The sequence below is a fragment of the Taudactylus pleione genome, unplaced genomic scaffold (assembly GCF_031769625.1).
Source record: "Taudactylus pleione unplaced genomic scaffold, aTauple2 ptg000100l, whole genome shotgun sequence".
NCBI lineage: Eukaryota > Metazoa > Chordata > Amphibia > Anura > Myobatrachidae > Taudactylus > Taudactylus pleione.
In genome coordinates this window covers 16,549,262-16,568,954 of record NW_028284502.1, presented here as the reverse complement: position 1 = coordinate 16,568,954, position 19,693 = coordinate 16,549,262, and positions in this window count along the sequence as shown.

Below are 19,693 nucleotides of genomic sequence, written 5' to 3'. Positions count from 1 at the left end.
CCTCGGTGCAACCTTTTGGACATGAAAACACTATTGTGAGGTGTGAGGTGTTCAGAATAGACTGGAAGTGAGTGGAAATTAAGGTTATTGAGGTTAATAATAGCATAGGAGCAGAGAAACCAACAAATTCTGTGATTTTAGCTGTTTTTATGCTTTTTTTAAAAAAAATACAGATCCAAAACACAAAACCCAGAACCCAAAACACGGAAGGGTGGTTTTGGCAAAACCAATCCAGATCCAAAACACGAAGAAAGATCCAGATCCAAAACCAAAACACAAAACACGAAAAGTGGCCGGTGCACACCCCTAGTATTTACCTATGTAACCCTCTACCCTCCTACCTTTGGCATTTTCCATCATCCCTTAAATAAAGACCATTATCCCTATTGAAAAGCATCCTATTCTCTGGGGACTCATCTTAGTTGGGGTCTCACCTCTCTCGGACTCAAGTTTCAAGTGTCTGTATTAAACGACTACTCATAATGTATAGTACAGTACAGAGGTTTACACCCTCATCTATGATGCCACATTTTCCACCACGTACCACTTCAGTGCAGATGCCCCTTCACAGCAGCACCCTAAAGAGAGAGGAACTGTCAGTGCTCATGTGTGGCAAATGCAATTCATGAATGGACTAGCTGCCTGAATGGACTAGCTACATGAATGGACTAGCTACATGAATGGACCAGCTTCAGTGGCACATTGTCCTATCTGAAATTGGCACAGTGCAAGAGTACAAGAGTACAAGCCAGCAAGAGAGAAGTTGGCAGACCCCATCCTCTCTGAAACAGCCCTTGCTAAAGCAGGTTTTGCCACAGAATTGCACAGTAAAGCACCTCCAGTGCCCAATGTAATAGCCTGTAAGATGCAGGCACAGTTGTGAGTTTGGCGAGCTAGCCCATATTTTTAAAGCAGCAATGATTTAGAAGGCAAAACCAGGTAAGTTTTGCCATTTAAATTAATGCCGCTTCAAAAATATGGGCTTACTGTCCGAAATAGCATAATGCAGACTATTTGTACCTCTGTTACAGAATGTACCGTCAGGGCCATAACTAGGGTAGTGCCAACTGTGCCATGACACAGGGCACCACAGGGCAGGAGACGCTGTTTTGGCCTGTCAATTTTCCTGTTTATTATCATTCTCACTTATAGCTTCCTCTTCTTTTATCCCCGGCATCTCCTGGCCTCCCCTATCTCTTCCCTGGCATTTTCCCATGAGGCCATGGCCCCTTTTATGGTGTACTATCTTATGTCCCTATTTGAAAAATGGGGAAAGGGAGAGCACCAATACTCTTTCTGGCACAGGGCACCTAAAAGTCTAGTTACGGCTCTGTGTACCGTATAGTAACAATGAGCTAAGGATAACCGTGTCAGCATTTTTTGTAATATAGTCAGATATCTATAACTAACAAACAGCTCCTTTATGGTTATGTCAGTAGGGGAATATTTCTCTCCGAAATAAGCTTAAAAATTTAGGGATCTAGATTTGAAATATAAAAGAAAACGAGATGTGACGCATTATTGAGTCAATTCTAAACCATACTGTACGTGTTGGGATATACAGTGCCCTACTGCACAGTCTCCATGATGCTCCTGTAAGGAGGCAGCAATCCCTTACCAAGATGGCTGCCATTAGGTCTTCTGTGCATGCGCCATCTTGTCACTGTGAATGAGCACCGCAGTGGGACACAGACATGTTCCACATAGATCTGGGAGACCCTGCGATATCCTGCATGATATACCTGCTATCACCACTTATACAATCACCGCTACTCACATACAGTCACTAGCTGGTGACCTGTATGCTCAGCTCCATGCTGAGAGTCTGTGTGTGAGTACGGCTGTACAATCACATTACTGCTTAGTGACTCATCCCACTGGTTAGTACTGGGCTGTTCTGTGACTATGAGGGTTCTGCTGGTGTGTACTATTACTCTGCTGGTACCATCACCAATAGTACACACATATATTTCACAATATTTACACCTTTTGAAGAAGAAATGTTGCTGCAATAAGGCTTGGACTGGCCTGCCAGGGGCCCATGTAACTCCCCGGTGGGCCCCCCTAACTACATTGTAAGCAGTCTGTAGTCTGTAACGCTGAGGACGGAGTTTCCAGATCAGAGCAGGATCTCCTCAGCAGCTGTATGTGCTGTGCTCTGATTGGCTGAGTGACACATCACACACAGTCACTCAGCCAATCGGAGCACAGACACGTCCCCCTTACATACTGTGCTGAGAAAGTAATTATTGGAACAAGTCACAAGATGGAGGAGTCAGGACAGGAGAGTGGGGACTGCAAGTAGCAGCAAGGAGGAGCTCAGGTTACTGTCACTGTACTGTATGTATGGTCAGTATGTGTATATAACAGTATTTTAAGCTCTACAGCATTGTGGAATGACGAGGCTTTGCATGACTTACCACAGGTCAAGCTGGGACTTGTTGTTCCAAAATGCTGGAGAGCCTAATTTGTTATTTTGAAGGTTTTTTTGAGACACTTTGCTGTTTCTCACTTTTCTATATTGAATACATAACCAAGTCATTAAAAGATTGCTCGCGAGGCAAACCAGGATATATATATATATATACTAGGGGTGAGCGGTTTCGGATTTCTGAAATCCGAGCCCCCCCGATCCGAGTCAGGCAAGACTTTTCCCGCCTGACTCGGATTCTGAAATCGAGGCAAAACGTCATCATCCCGCCTTCCGAGTCTCGCGGGTTTTGGATCCTATATAAGGTACCCGCGTCTGCGCCATTTTCTCACTCGGCTGTGGACAGTGAAGAGGGAGGGTGGGAGTTAGGGCTGGCTGGGCTGTGTAGTGTAGTGTAGTGTAGTGTAGTGCAGAGTAGTGTTGTGCTGTGCTGCGCTGTGCTGCTGTTGTTAATAGGGGCTGTGTCCACTACTTCAAAGTCCATAGGGGCTGGCTGGACTGTGTTGTGCAGTCAGTTCTCCATAGGGGCTGTGTCCACTCCAAAGTCCTGTGCAGTGTCCCAGTCCTAAAGGGGTGCTGTAGTGTTGTCCAGGGGGTGCTCTGTCCATCAGGGGTGCTCCCCCCAAGTGCTAAAAAAATTATATATTTTCTGTGTTTGTGAATTGTGTGCGCAGTAGCCGCACGTGCATCAACAAAGTAGTGCCAAGCGTGCGCCTGTGTCATAAGTAAAGGGCCGCCTGGCTTGACCGTTAAAGGGTGCTGTAACCCCCAAAGTACACTCCAGTCCAAACCAAATAAAAAAAAAATTTCTCTGTGAATTGTGTGCGCAGTAGCCGCACGTGCATCAACAAAGTAGTGCCAAGCGTGCGCCTGTGTCATAAGTAGAGGGCCGGCTGGCTTGACCGTTAAAGGGTGCTGTAACCCCCAAAGTACACTCCAGTCCAAACCAAATAAAAAAAAAATTTCTCTGTGAATTGTGTGCGCAGTAGCCGCACGTGCATCAACAAAGTAGTGCCAAGCGTGCGCCTGTGTCATAAGTAAAGGGCCGCCTGGCTTGACCGTTAAAGGGTGCTGTAACCCCCAAAGTACACTCCAGTCCAAACCAAATAAAAAAAAAATTTCTCTGTGAATTGTGTGCGCAGTAGCCGCACGTGCATCAACAAAGTAGTGCCAAGCGTGCGCCTGTGTCATAAGTAGAGGGCCGGCTGGCTTGCCCGTTAAAGGGTGCTGTAACCCCCAAAGTACACTCCAAACCAAATAAAAAAATATTTTCTGTGTTTGTGAATTGTGTGCGCAGTATCCGCACATGCATCAACAAAGTAGTGCCAAGCGTGCGCCTGTGTCATAAGTAAAGGGCCAGCTGGATTGACCGTTAAAGGGTGCTGTAACCCCCAAAGTACACTCCAAACCAAATAATTTTTTTTTTTCTGTGTTTGTGAATTGTGTGCGCAGTAGCCGCACGTGCATCATCAAAGTAGTGCCAAGCGTGCGCCTGTGTCATAAGTAAAGGGCCGCCTGGCTTGACCGTTAAAGGGTGCTGTAACCCCCAAAGTACACTCCAGTCCAAACCAAATAAAAAAAAAATTTCTCTGTGAATTGTGTGCGCAGTAGCCGCACGTGCATCAACAAAGTAGTGCCAAGCGTGCGCCTGTGTCATAAGTAGAGGGCCGGCTGGCTTGCCCGTTAAAGGGTGCTGTAACCCCCAAAGTACACTCCAAACCAAATAAAAAAATATTTTCTGTGTTTGTGAATTGTGTGCGCAGTATCCGCACATGCATCAACAAAGTAGTGCCAAGCGTGCGCCTGTGTCATAAGTAAAGGGCCAGCTGGATTGACCGTTAAAGGGTGCTGTAACCCCCAAAGTACACTCCAAACCAAATAATTTTTTTTTTTCTGTGTTTGTGAATTGTGTGCGCAGTAGCCGCACGTGCATCATCAAAGTAGTGCCAAGCGTGCGCCTGTGTCATAAGTAAAGGGCCGGCTGGCTTGACCGTTAAAGGGTGCTGTAACCCCCAAAGTACACTCCAAACCAAATAAAAAAATATTTTCTGTATTTGTGAATTGTGTGCGCAGTAGCCGCACGTGCATCAACAAAGTAGTGCCAAGCGTGCGCCTGTGTCATAAGTAAAGGGCCGCCTGGCTTGACCGTTAAAGGGTGCTGTAACCCCCAAAGTACACTCCAGTCCAAACCAAATAAAAAAAAAATTTCTCTGTTTGTGAATTGTGTGCGCAGTAGCCGCACGTGCATCAACAAAGTAGTGCCAAGCGTGCGCCTGTGTCATAAGTAAAGGGCCGGCTGGCTTGCCCGTTAAAGGGTGCTGTAACCCCCAAAGTACACTCCAAACCAAATAAAAAAATATTTTCTGTGTTTGTGAATTGTGTGCGCAGTATCCGCACGTGCATCAACAAAGTAGTGCCAAGCGTGCGCCTGTGTCATAAGTAAAGGGCCGGCTGGATTGACCGTTAAAGGGTGCTGTAACCCCCAAAGTACACTCCAAACCAAATAAATTTTTTTTTTCTGTGTTTGTGAATTCTGTGCGCAGTAGCCGCACGTGCATCAACAAAGTAGTGCCAAGCGTGCGCCTGTGTCATAAGTAAAGGGCCGCCTGGCTTGACCGTTAAAGGGTGCTGTAACCCCCAAAGTACACTCCAGTCCAAACCAAATAAAAAAAAAATTTCTCTGTTTGTGAATTGTGTGCGCAGTAGCCGCACGTGCATCAACAAAGTAGTGCCAAGCATGCGCCTGTGTCATAAGTAAAAGGCCGGCTGGCTTGCCCGTTAAAGGGTGCTGTAACCCCCAAAGTACACTCCAAACCAAATAAAAAAATATTTTCTGTGTTTGTGAATTGTGTGCGCAGTATCCGCACGTGCATCAACAAAGTAGTGCCAAGCGTGCGCCTGTGTCATAAGTAAAGGGCCGGCTGGATTGACCGTTAAAGGGTGCTGTAACCCCCAAAGTACACTCCAAACCAAATAAAAATTTTTTTTCTGTGTTTGTGAATTGTGTGCGCAGTAGCCGCACGTGCATCATCAAAGTAGTGCCAAGCGTGCGCCTGTGTCATAAGTAAAGGGCCGGCTGTCTTGACCGTTAAAGGGTGCTGTAACCCCCAAAGTACACTCCAAACCAAATAAAAAAATATTTTCTGTATTTGTGAATTGTGTGCACAGTAGCCGCACGTGCATCAACAAAGTAGTGCCAAGCGTGCGCCTGTGTCATAAGTAAAGGGCCGGCTGGCTTGACCATTAAAGGGTGCTGTAACCCCCAAAGTACACTCCAAACCAAATAAAAATTTTTTTTCTGTGTTTGTGAATTGTGTGTGCAGTAGCCGCACGTGCATCAACAAAGTAGTGCCAAGCGTGCGCCTGTGTCATAAGTAAAGGGCCGCCTGGCTTGACCGTTAAAGGGTGCTGTAACCCCCAAAGTACACTCCAAACCAAATAAAAAAATATTTTCTGTATTTGTGAATTGTGTGCGCAGTAGCCGCACGTGCATCAACAAAGTAGTGCCAAGCGTGCGCCTGTGTCCCATAAGTAAAGGGCCGGCTGGCTCATTTCTTAAAGGGTGGTGTAACCCACAAAGTGCACTAGTCTCCAACAAAAATAAAAAATTATTTTCTCTGTTTGTGTGCGCCTTAGCCGCACGTATATATCAATATAACATAAATGGAGGACCAAACTTTCTCCGATAAAAATAAAATAGGGAAAGATCAAGAACCACTTCCTCCTAGTGCTGAAGCTGCTGCCTCTAGTCATGACATAGACGATAACATGCCATCAACGTCGTCTGCCAAGGCCGATGCCCAATGTCATAGTAGAGGGCACATACAATCCCAAATGACAAAGTTCAGGAAAATGACCTTGAAAAAAACATTTAAATCATCTGAAGAGAAACGTAAACTTGCCAATAAGCCATTTACGACACGGAGTGGCAAGGAACGGCTAAGGTCTTTCCCTATGTTCATGACTAGTGGTTCAGCTTCACATGACGATGGAAGCCCTCCTCCCGCTAAAAAAAATCAAATGAGTTAAGCTGGCAAAAGCACAGCGAAGAACTGTGCGTTCTAAGAAGATATCACAAATCCCCAAGGAGAGTCCAAGTGTGGTGGCGGTTGCGATGCCTGACCTTCCCTGCACTGGACGGGAAGAGGTGGCTCTTTCCACCATTTGCACGCCCCCTGCAAGTGCTGAAAGGAGCACCCACAGTCCACTTGCTGATATGCAAATTGAAGATGTCACTGTTGAAGTACAACAGGATGAGGATACTGGTGTAGCTGGCACTGAGGAGGAAGTTGGCGAGGAGGATTCTGATGGTGATGTGGTTTGTTTAAATCAGGCTCCGGGGGAGACAGTTGTTGTCCGTGGGATGAAAAAGCCTATCACGGTCATGCCTGGGCAGAAGACCAAACATTCCACCTCTTTGGTCTGGCAATATTTCTATCCAAATCCGGACAACAACTGTCTTGCCATATGTACCATATGTAAAGGTGAGATAAGTAGGGGTAGGGACGTTAACCACCTAGGAACATCCTCCCTTATACGGCACATGCAGCGCGTTCATAAAAAGTTACTGTCAAGTTCAGAAACTTTGGCTCAGACCGTAAGCAGTCCAGGGTCACCTAAATCCCTTTTTCATGTTTTATCCAAGGAATCGGTGGATGAGGAGGATGAGGACGACATCTTGCCTCCGTAGAACCAGTTTGTGCAGGGACACATTAATTGCCAGCTTGTTTTGTGGGGGCCCAAACGAACCAATCATTTCAGCCACAGTCATGTGGCAGACCATGGCGCTGAAATGATTGGTTTGTTAAGTGTGCATGTCCTATTTATACAACATAAGGGTGGGAGGGAGGGCCCAAGGACAATTCCATCTTGCACCTCTTTTTTTTCTTTGCAGTATGTACTGTTTGGGGCCTTGTTTTTCAAACTGCCATCCTGTCTGCCACTGCAGTGTCACTCCTAGATGGGCCACGTGTTTGTGCCGCCCACTCGTGTCGCTTAGCATAGTCATCCAGCTACCTCGGTGCAACCTTTTGGCCATAAAAACAATATTGTGAGGTGTGAGGTGTTCAGAATAGAATTCTTTTTTTTCTGTCTTTGTGAATTGTGTGCACTGTAGCTGCACGTGCATGAACAAAGGAGCAGCGCCAAGTGTGCGTCTGTGTCCCATAAGTCTGTTAAAGGGTGGTGTTACCCCCCAAAACACTTTTTTTTTCTGTGTTTGTGACTTGTGTGTGATGTAAACATCATAAAAACACTATTGTGAGGTGTGAGGTGTTCAGAATAGACTGGAAATGAGTGGAAATTAAGGTTATTGAGGTTAATATTAGCATAGGAGCAGAAAAACCCACAAATTCTGTGATTTTAGCTGTTTTTATGCTTTTTAAAAAAAAAATACAGATCCAAAACACAAAACCCAGAACCCAAAACACGGAAGGGTGGTTTTGGCAAAACCAATCCAGATCCAAAACACGAAGAAAGATCCAGATCCAAAACCAAAACACAAAACACGAAAAGTGGCCGGTGCACACCCCTAATATACACACACACACACGTTTCCAGTTTATAAGAGCATATTAGTTATGACAATTATTATTTTCTTTGTGCCTATGGGTATGGTTATTCTTCATTGAGGTGGTATGCTGAGTAGTCTGATCCCCTACCATATATGGGGCCTTCTATTTTTTTATTTTTTTTGTTTTACATATGTGTCTAGTACTTATGGGTATGTAGGTGGTATGTTGACTTGTTTGGCCCTTTACCATATATGTGGCCATATATTTCTTAATCTTTATTTTAAATTTTTACATTTTACCCTTTAATTTTGATAATATTTTGCATATGTGTATCATTTATTTTTACTTACTGGTGTTACCATCTTTCAGGGTACTCTGCTGGACTTCACACCATGGGCCTGATTCACACCCGTTCGCAATCGGCTGCTCGCTCGTACGCGGCCGATGTTATGCATTTTCGTATGCATCGCAGTGCACAAACTAGTTTGAGCGATCGGATAGCGCTCGCTCGCCCAGGAAAGCCAGCCCAGTGGAATGAGTGACAGGAGAGGCCATTTGTGGGTGATAACAGGGGCAGGGCAGTAGTAACGGGGGAGTGGAGTTGCGAACGCAGGCGTTCCTGAGTGTTTCAGAGGCGTGCTTAATTAACAGGCAGCGTCATAGTACACGTCACCAGGTTGATTTTTACACAGAACTGCTCGCAGTGCTTGCGGTAGGGTACAGTCAACCACAAGCGCTGCGGTCTGATCCAATGGTTCCCGATGTACCGATGGTTGTATATACTTCCTGGAGATGACGTACGCTGGTGGGAATCTATAAACACAAAGTGATCATTAGCCAAGACATAGTGGGCGTGCTTAGGCCATGCCTTGCGATCGCCAGCCTTGACGTCACTTAGCTGAATTTGCATACGCTGGGAGTGAGCGGCCGCATCTAGCGAGCAGGTCTGAATCAGGCCCCATGTGTGCTAATTATAGGGGACGGGTAAGCGATGCTGTCGCTTGGGATCCTGGCGCTCAGAATCCCGGCGCCGGCATCCCGACCAGGTTACAATCCCGATACCTCCTTTCCTTCCTCCCCACAGCCTAAACCTATCCCCCCCAGCCTAAACCCAATGCCTAAACCTAACCCTCCCCCCCAGCCTAAACCCAATGCCTAAATCTAACCCTCTCCCCCCCAGCCTAAACCCAATGCCTAAACCTAACCCTTCCTCCCCGCTGCCTAAACTTAACCCTCCCTCCCCGCAGCCTAAACCTAACCCTCCCTCCCCGCTGCCTAAACCTAACACTCCCTGCTGGCTAAACCTAATCCTCCCCCTATTGCTTAACCCTCCCCCTAACCCCAGTACTTACCTTCTGTATCCCGCGGTCGTGAGGCCGGCGCGGGTACTCTGATAAATTTTGGGATCTCGGCATTCTAAATGCCGGAATCCTAGCGGTTAGGATTATGACCGCATCCCAATTGTAGAAGGCCTTGTAGTGTACAGTTGTGTAGAGTTTATTTGTGTAATTCAAATCGGGGCTTGTGTCTCTCTCTCTGCTCTATATTTGGGTTTTATGCTGTTGATGATATACTCTTATGATTATGCTGACTGTTGGCTTCTGCAAGATACATGTATTACTGTCATTACATATGTATCACTGCAGTAAGTATTTGGAATGTACAGTTGTGCCTTACTGTATATTATTATGTGTCTTGTAATGCTGGTTGTCATACAAGGCCCATATAAATGTATCATACAATGAGGGGGGCATTTGTGTATATTTGTGGGTGTTTTTTTTATGTGTTGTATATATTTATGTGCCGTACACTGTTTCCATGGTGACCCTGTTACTTCTGGTGATTATGCACTTCTGATTTTACCGGAAGTAGATACCACGGCCGGTTGCAGTACGGCGGGTACACACTGGGTTTCCCAATGGTGTATATAAGGTGAGTATGTTTATAGGGCCTGATTCAGTGATTTAAGTAAATCTGATATATACATAGATCTCCGATGTTTAATGAACAACGCATGCAGATCTCGTCTTGCCACGCCGGCCTCAAAAGCACCAGCATTGATACACTGCTGGCATGTGGTGGTGGCAACGGGGAGCATTCCAGAAAACTGGGGCATGTCAGCCTCCCTTTCTGGGCATGCTGATGCCAGTGACTGCGTCCAATGGTCACGCAGTTGATTTGATGCTGCATGTTAGGATGCAGCCATTGGATCACAGAAGCCGGAAATCAGCGTCTTTTTATATGAGGCCTCCTGCGGCTTTTGCATATTTTAGCTCAGACACTACACACAAAGGTGCAGCGGCCGCTCCACTAACGTAAATCTATGGATTGATAGGAGACAGTAGACAGCCGGGACGCACAGGAGGATCAGCATAGACTGGGACAGAAAGCAGGGATCAGAGCAGGCCAGTATGGAGAGGAGTAGTCAGTGCAGGCCGGGATGGACAGAGGCACAGCAGTCACCACAGGCGACACTCAGCACATGCACTCCTGTGCTTGATATGAACACCGCAATACTATAGGCATGAACTCTGCCAGAGCTGATAAGGATCTGCTTCCTCCCTCACTGCAAAATCTGGTAACCAGGCAGCAAAATCTAGTAGCCATGGCGACCTGCCCCCAGGATTTGTCGAGCCCTGTGTTACTGAATGGTTGCAGTAACAATTCCTCTTAATACAGCAAACTATTACTAAACATTGTTTTATAATGATCTCAATAGTGTGTCGTCACCTCAGTTTAGAGATCGTACCATGTCTGTGAGGTTCTCCCCTTTCCCATACCCGGAGGCAAGGTTTTCTCACACAGTGCTGCAGCCCATATTCACTATTTACATACTGAGAGGAAGTGTGATTCAGCCACCCAATTCTCACTGCCAGCACTGACATCAGTAGTGCCCCATATGTAGTGCCCACAGTAGCGTTCCCGCTAGGCTGTTTTAGCGGGGCGCGGCGCCCTGCCCTCCAGAAGGAGTGTAAAAAGCGCCCTGCCCTCACAGCCTGTGGGTGCCGTCTTCACCCACTGGTCGCAGTGTGCTGCGGGTGGAGAAATGTGCGGTGACCCGGTCACCGCCGGCTGTGAGGGCAGTGGTGTCCCTTATGCAGTGCCCTCTATGCAATTCCCCCAGTAGTAATGCCCCTTTAGTAGTGCCCCCTGTAGTAGTGGCCCCAGTGGTAATGCTCCTTGTAATAGTGCCCCCTGTAGTAGTGCCCCCAATAGTAATCCCCCCCTTAGAATTAATGCCTCTAATAGTAAAGCCCCAATAGTAATGCCCCCTGTAATAGTGCCCCTAATAGTAATGTCTCCGTAATAATGCCCCCTGTAATAGTGCCCCAAATAGTAATGCCCCCTGTAATAGTGTCACTAATACTAATGCCCCCCTGCAGTAATACCCCTAATAGTAACGCCCCCTGTAAAAGTGCCATGCACACACACACACAAAAATCCCCCACAATACTTACCTTAGGCCCCGCACCTGTGTCCACTGTCGTTCAGTGCGCCTGGCTGCTCCTTGGAACTATGGGAGGCGGAACAGGTTTCGTCTCCAAATTGTAGTGATGGAACGCAGTTCCGCCCTGTTCCGGCCCACTTCACCCCTGTACGTAAATATCGGTAACATCGACGCAGATCGGCGGCCATCTTACTTTTGTGGCAGGTCTGACCTGTCGCACCCTTGGGAGCTCTTCTGACACACACACTTGCACATGCACTCGCAGTGGCTAATTTATGCATGCCTGCATTTTTTTGACCACTCCCCAAACTCTGACAACCTGTCAGTCACTTTGTGATGGGATCCTCTGTGCATCTGTAATTGCAATGCGATCGCTGTGCCCGCGCAGTGCAGCTTCTACGCATGCGTAATGGCAAACATTTACTCGATCTGCATAAATATCGCATTAGCGTCAATCTCTGAATCCGGCCCTAAATTCTCTAACATTTGCTCAGTCCTGTATTGTGCACCTATATCACAATGTGCCACCGCAACGCTCGTTTATTTTTCAAGACCAATATTTTTTCATACCCTTTTTTTTTTCAACATTACCAGCATTAGCCTTGTCTATTACCATCATTGTCGTTAGCACATGCCTGCCTACAGCCATTTCATGTATTGTAAAGTTATTCAATTTCATTTTCTATTATTTACTAAATAAATCTTATGCCGGGTACACACTGGTGCGACCGGCAATCGTGAGATGTCTAGGAACTCCCTGGACATCGCGTGATTGCAGGTACACACTGTAGCGATTGCAGCACGAACCTTACGATGCCACACGCGAGCGCAGGAGCGCGCATATCATGCACACACACGGCACGGTATGCAATAATCTGGGATATTCTACGCATTACTAATCATCCTCCATCTGCCGATCAAAGTAAGCGAGTGGGAGTATGAGGAATCAGAAGCTGTTTCTTTTACCTTGTACCCAGGTTATGTAGAGCTTGAGGTACAAATTATCAATGTCCGTGCTTGTTGGAGCCCGGGACCGCTGCCATTCCCCCACCTTCCTCTTACCTGTCAGTATCCCCAGGACAACACAGGCTGCCGTGTGCTGGGCTTCAGTGGGACCAGGGAGGCTGTTGCCACTGAGCAGCAGCAGCAGTCTTCTCTGCCTGTGCGGTGGTGCCCCCCCCCTTAATTTTGCCCCTGGCTGAGGGTCTTGAAGCCCCCCTCCAGCGCGCAAACGCCGCTGTGCAGTGTTGAAATCACTATTGTTATTATTTTTTTCAAAGGGAAGCGTGGCCACACCTCCTGCGATTAACTCACATACCCCCAAAAGAGCCGTCTCTCTATGGGCCTGTAGCTTGAAAGTCAGTAAGTCACTTTCGTGTCACTGTCGATATTCCCCCCACAGTATAAAAAAGATGGTCACTTTTCTGTTTGAAAATTGAATTCAAATGTCCTTAAAGTAACCTCTTATTGTACTAAGGAGTGAAGCGGGACCCCGGGAGAGGATGTGGCAGCAGCGGAACCCCACTGCATAGGGGGGACTACTACTGGGGTCACTGCATAGGGAGGACTACTACTGGGGGCACTATACAAGGGGCACTACTGGGGGTTCTGCATAGGGGGACTGGGGGCACTATATAAGGGGCACTACTAGGGGACTGGATAGGGATCACTACTACTGGGGGTACTATATAAAGGGCAGTGCATAGGGTGGACCACTACTGGGGCACTGCATAGGGAGGGATGCTACTGGGGCACTATATAAGAGGCACTGCATAGGGAGACCACTACTGGGGCACTGCATAGGGGGGACTACTACTGGGTACACTACAGGGGCACTGCATAGGGGCTACTACTACTGGGGGCACTGCATAGAGAGGACTACTACTGGGGGCACTATATAAGGGGCACTACATAGGGGGGACTACTACTGGGGTCACTGCATAGAGAGGACTACTACTGGGTGCACTATATAAGGGGCACTTCATGGGGGGGCTGGGGGCACTATATAAGGGGCACTGCATAGGCAGGACTGCTATTGGTGGCACTATATAAGGGGCACTGCATAGGGTGGACCACTACTGGGGCACTGCATAGGGGGGACTACTACTGGGACACTATATAAGGGGCACTGCATAGAGGGGACCTTTACTGGGGGCACTGTATAATGGGCACTTCCGGGAGCACTGCATAGGGGGGACCACTACTGGGAGCACTGCATAGGGGGGACCAATACTGGTTGGCATTGTATAAGGGGCTCTGCATAGGAGGACCAATAGTAGTGGCACTGTATAAGGGGCATTACCGGGGGCACTATATAAGTGGTACTACTGGGGGCACTGTATAAGTAGCACTACAGGGGGCACTGTATGAGGGTGCATTACTGAGGGCTCTGTATAAGGGTGCACTACTGGGGGAACTACATATGGGGCACTGCATAAGGGTCACTACTACTTGGGGTAATAAGGTGCATATGGAATAGAAAGGAATGTTCCCAGTGATGATAAATGGTGGTGTCATGTTGCCATGCCCCATTTCCCAGTGGCCACTCCCATTGTGGCATGTGACTATGTCCACTTTTTTGGCACGCAGCTACTTAGAGGGGGGGCTTCATGTTTTAACTTGCCCTGGGCTCTAAATGCCCTAGTTACACCACTGATAATTATACCTATTAAATATACTGCAGGGACGTGCAGTCAGGGTAGGCAGAGCCTCCCCTGTCATTCTCTTGAGATAAATGATTAGCATAAGACAAAGAAGATATTTTTAAATTATAAATATTTTTTTTGTTTATCGTAATCATTTTTATAGTTAATACTCACCAGCTGTATGGATCTCTCTGGGACTGCAGGGAGACGAGAGATGAGGCAGCAACAGCTCAGCCTCGCTTCTGTAAAGTCCGCCACTACTTGCAGAGCTGGGGGCAAGGCCACACTACGGCAGTAAGCGGCACAGAAAGAGAGCTATTAGAGGCATACCTCCGAGAATGTGGCCATGCCTTGAGCACTGAAAGACACTTTGGATGTGTCATGTGACCAGGAAGTACACTGCAGTGTTCAGAGATCCGAGCTCAGTCAGCAGCAGCAAGAGATGACACAGGGATGCAGGTAGGAGCATCCATGGACACTGAAGCTTAGTGTAGAGAGGGGAGAGTTACAGTCAGTAGGGGGTGAGAAAGGCTCCCAGCACTCAGACTCATCTCCATGTGTTCTTCCCCAGCCATTGACCTCATCGCACATCACATATATACTGTCAGTTTGGGTCTGGTTAATGTTAGGGCTGGGGGGCCGCATGCTGTGTGTCTCACTGCTATGGTATTATTCCCCTGGCATGCTCAGCCTGAAAATAGTGGGAATCCCACACCGTTTTTCCCCCTATTTTTCAATGACAGCCCAGAGGTAGGTCTATTGTTTGGGTTTGTTTCCTTTAGTTTTGTGATTGACTCGAAAATCAGTCCCTGCCCCAGTGGAACTTACAAGCTATATTCCCTACCACATGTACAGGCACACAGATACACACTAGGGTTAATTTTTGTTAGGAGCCAATTAACCTACCTGTATATTTTTGGAGTGTGGGAGGAAACCGGAGCACCCGGAGGAAACCCACGCAAGCACAGAGAGAATATGCAAACTCCGCTCAGTTAAGGCCGTGGTGGGAATCGAACCCACAACCTCAGTGCTGTGAGGCAGTAATGCTAACCATTACACCATCTGTGCTGCATACACTTCTATACAGTTATCCTATATCACTTTGTCTTTTTGGGGGCTACAGGCAGATTTCCCCATTGTCACCTGCACTTATCAAGAGTAGGTGAAAATGGGGAAATCTGCCTGAAGTCAGCAAGAATTATCGTGCGAATGCTGCAACGCAACTTTTGCAACTGAATTGTTGTTATGGTTTCCTAGGCCTTACTGTGTAAACCAAATAGAACTCAAACATGGCGAGGTCTATTGCCAATAACAGCCACCCGCTGTTCCCATAGAACTAACTACGTTCACCAGTACTTAGGTGGCCGTCTGGACTTAAACTTGGAGTAATAGTGGTTTACACAGATAACCTAGGAAGACCAGAATTTCATATGACACAATAGGAGCTGGTGAGATGTAATGCGGCTTGTACAGTGTGATATATTGATGCAGCGGGAATTTGCTAGTAGGATTGATGCAGCTGGTATAGCTGAAGAAATTGATGCGGCTTGTGCAGCCGGTGGTATTGATGTAGCTGGTATAGCTGATATGAAATTGATAGGGCTTGTACAGCCAGTGGTACTTGATGTATCTGGTATAGCTGGGGGAATTGATGTGGCTTGTGCAGCCGGTGTTACTTGATGCAGCTGGTATGGCTGGAGGAATTGATGCGGCTTATGCAGCCGGTGGTACTTGATGCAGCTGGTATAGCTGGAGGAATTGATGCGGCTTGTACAGCCATTGATACTGATGCAGCTGGTACAGCTGGAGGAATTGATGCGGCTTGTGCAGCCGGTGGTACTTGATGCAGCTGGTACAGCTGGAGGAATTGATGTGGTTTGTGCAGCCGTTGGTATTGATGCAGCTGATACTGATATAGCTGAACTGGAATTGATGCGCCTTGCACTGCCTGAAATACTTGATGCAGCTGGTATAGCTGAAGGAATTGATGCTGCTTATGCAGCCGGTTTTTACTTGATGCAGCTGGTATAGCTGAAGGAATTGATGCAGCTTATGCAGCCGGTGGTAGTTGATGCAGCTGGTATGGCTAGAGGAATTGATGTGGCTTGCACAGTCGGAGGAATTGATGCGGCCTTGGAGACCGTGGTGCGGCTTATTTAGTCGTGGTGCGGCTAATACAGCCGGAGGAATTGATTCGGCCTTGGAGATCGTGGTGCGGCTTAGTTAGCCGTGGTGCAGGAGACAACAACACTGAGGAAGAGACTTGCCACAGGAACTGGAAAGGCATGTATGGAGATGCTATAGCCGGCATGGCCATGAGGACGCTGCCAGGCATAAAAGAGGTGACGCACCAATCAGCTCAACAGAGAATCATCCCGTGCTCCCAGTGATGCGAGACGTCATCCGGCGTGCAGATCGCCTAGCAACCAATGGAGCAGTACTCGCGCAGCACGTGGAAGTGGTAGGAGCTATCACTGAAGTGTTGGAAAGTGACAAACAGCGCCGGCGATTTGTAACAATTGTATGAAAAATGCGAACGTGTATAGACGCGATAAGTGAAATGATTGCGCAAAGCATCCGAAAACTTAACGCGCAAAAAGTTATTGCACTGTCGTGACTAATTGAATTGTTGAATGACAAGTTCAAAGTGTTAGTTAGAATTGTCATATGGTATTGTCATTTGGTATTCATGTATATTTTCAAGTTGAACTTTGAACCTTTTAAATGCTTATTCAGGAGTTATTCCAGAGAGCAGGGTATATAAGCTGCCATCTGCAAGTTTACAGCAGCATCATTGTTGGGACGATAGCCTGCAACGTGCCCACATTAATAAGATCAACCTGATTCCAGACACTGAATCAAGTGGCAGGGGCACCCTGGAATATCAGAGGTAACATTACGCTGTCACATATATGTACCACAATAAGTATATTCATTGAATAGTTTTCTCAATAAACTGTATTTGTTGAGACTAGCGCCTTCTTGTGTGTCTCATTAATATCTGCGTATCCAAAGTACCTGGTTCCTCCAGAATATACATTGGCCGTGGGGATGAAATGACAGCTTTGAGGGACTGATTTAGCCCTGGACACAGTATCGATTTGGTTGCAATTGACTGATGGTTCCATGACTGCACATGCTGCAGTTTGATTGACTAGCTGCAGGCATTGAGGGCGGAGAAGGAGAACGTTCTTCAAAATGCCTCTCTAAGCCGCATCAACTGTCCACAAGCTTCTGTAACCGGCTGCAAGCCGCACCATCGGCTCTCAAAGCCGCATTGGTAATTACTCACTTCTGCATCCAGCTCTGAGCCGCACCATCTGTGTTCTAAGCCACATCAACTGTGTACAAGCTTCTGGAACTGGCTCCAAGACGCACTATTGGCTTTCTAAGCCGCATCAACTGTGTACAAGCTTCTGTAACCATCTGCAAGACGCACCATCGGCTCCCAAAGCCGCATCAGTTGTTACTCACTTCTGCATCCAGCTCCGAGCCGCACCATTGGCTCTGTAATCCGCATCAACTGTGTACAAGCTTATGTAACCGGCTCCAAGCCGCACCATCGGCTCTCAAAGCCGCATCTATTGTATACCAGCTACTGTTCCTGTTGTCTCTCTCACCACTGAATCCCATCTTCGTGTGAACTTCTACTACCCCGAGTGATAAGACCAGGTGGCCGCCTATGTACCGGTGAACGTCACCTAGTTCTAAGGGAACAACAGGCGGTTGTTATTGGTAGAAGACTTCGCTATCCTGGGTTCTAGGGGGTTCACATGAAGCAGGCTTCGGGTTTCATAGCAGACTGCACTTTTGAACAAGGCACAATTTAGGTAAGTCCTATAAATTTATAGAGTGCATCTATGGGGTGATTTTTGGGGCACGGGTCCCCTGGATTGCTTTGTTTGGGCCGCTTCAGGGCATCATAATATAACACATTTTTCCTTTTTTGCACTTTTAGCACATTTATTGTTTGTTTATTTTATATCTAACATTTCATACATCTAATTTTCACCTCACTTCTAACATATGCAGTAGCTGCTCCTATCTATATAACACTCTTTTATACTTCACCTTTCTCACTAGTGTGATGCCTTGGGGTGGCTCAGCTGGGCTGGTTGGGGGAGTCCTGCAGGCTGGACTTTAACTCCAGTATGTTATGGACCTACCCTAAGAGGTCACCTTATCATGGTGGGTAGGCCGAAAACGTGGGCCATGATTATGCTAAAACCTCTATTTATTGCAAAATGCTATTGCAAAAATGTATTATATATGTAATTAGTAATGCTGGAATTGTGCACTTGTAATTTTCCCTTTTGTGTCTGCAACATTAGTCTCAACAGGTAGCACCTCCCATTTATATATTCAGAGTGTACAGTCTAGGGCCCTTTTCCATGAGATCAAAAGATCACAGTGTGAGAGACATCAAGAATCGTGCTGGTGGCAGCAGTCCCACGTTTGTGAGTTAAGCGACCTTTGCCGTGGTCCATGCTGTCAGTGAGGGGACTCTTACTGGTAAATCTATCAAGAAGACCAATACCAAGTTACTTGAAATATTGATGTTTCTTTATGTGTTTAACCCTTTCTTTCATACAAGTTGCTATGAGAAAGCTTTATTTGAATGTTTGTATAACACGGAGAAGCTCGTAGCGAGGGGGGGGTGGGTGTTGAAAATGGAGTGCGCTACTGCACAGAATCCATGTTGGTTCCTGAGGGGAGGCTTCATTCCCTTATCAGGATGGCCACCGACCTAACTAAAGCACATGGACGGCACCATCTAGCCACTGTGTAAGAGTGACCTGGTGGGAAACAGACGTCTCCTACTTAACTCCAAAGAGACCCAGGGACAGATGTACTAAACCTTGGAGAACAATAAATTGGAGAGAGAAATGCTACCAACCAATTGGCTCCTAATTGTCACTTTATAAATACAGCTTGAAAAGTGACAGGAGCTGATTTGTTGGTACTTTATCTCTCTCCACTATATCACTCTCCAAGGCTCAGTACATCTCCCCACCCATTGTGTTACACATGATACCACTGTTCTATCATCCTGCACCACTACCGCAGAGCTATATACACTAACCAGTTGGGAAGCTGTATATCACCCAACACTGCTCAAGCTCTGCTCCATCAACTAATTTGTAACAGTGAGTACGGTTGTACCACATTGTATGTGAATAAACCACTCCCCTGGTTAAGCAACAAGGGCTGTTCATTGCGCAGGGGGAATTCAGTTGGTGTATGTGTAGCTCTGCCATACCACCGCACCTGTACACATATATCTCCAACATTATACATATAATATAAGAATGAATAAATAATAACATTTAAAATTTAGCTTTAATAAGCATATCGCCAGGAAAATGTAGCATATTTTTTTTATTGTGTCTCAGAATGACTGTTCTTATTTGCCTCCTGTTTTCTTCACTTTAATTAATTTTTTTGAATTTTCATCTTTTTTTGCTTTTTCTAGGGATTCCATATCGTTCATAAAATGAACTTTTTTGAGTTTTTTTATTCTATTTCTGTCGATGTTATCCTCTTTTCTTTCTGAAATGTTTTTATTCCAGTTTTCATTTATGATATCTATGTTGACATGCTTTGCCTTTTTGCCTATTAAAATATAAAATAGAAATGGTTAGTAATTGATAATAGG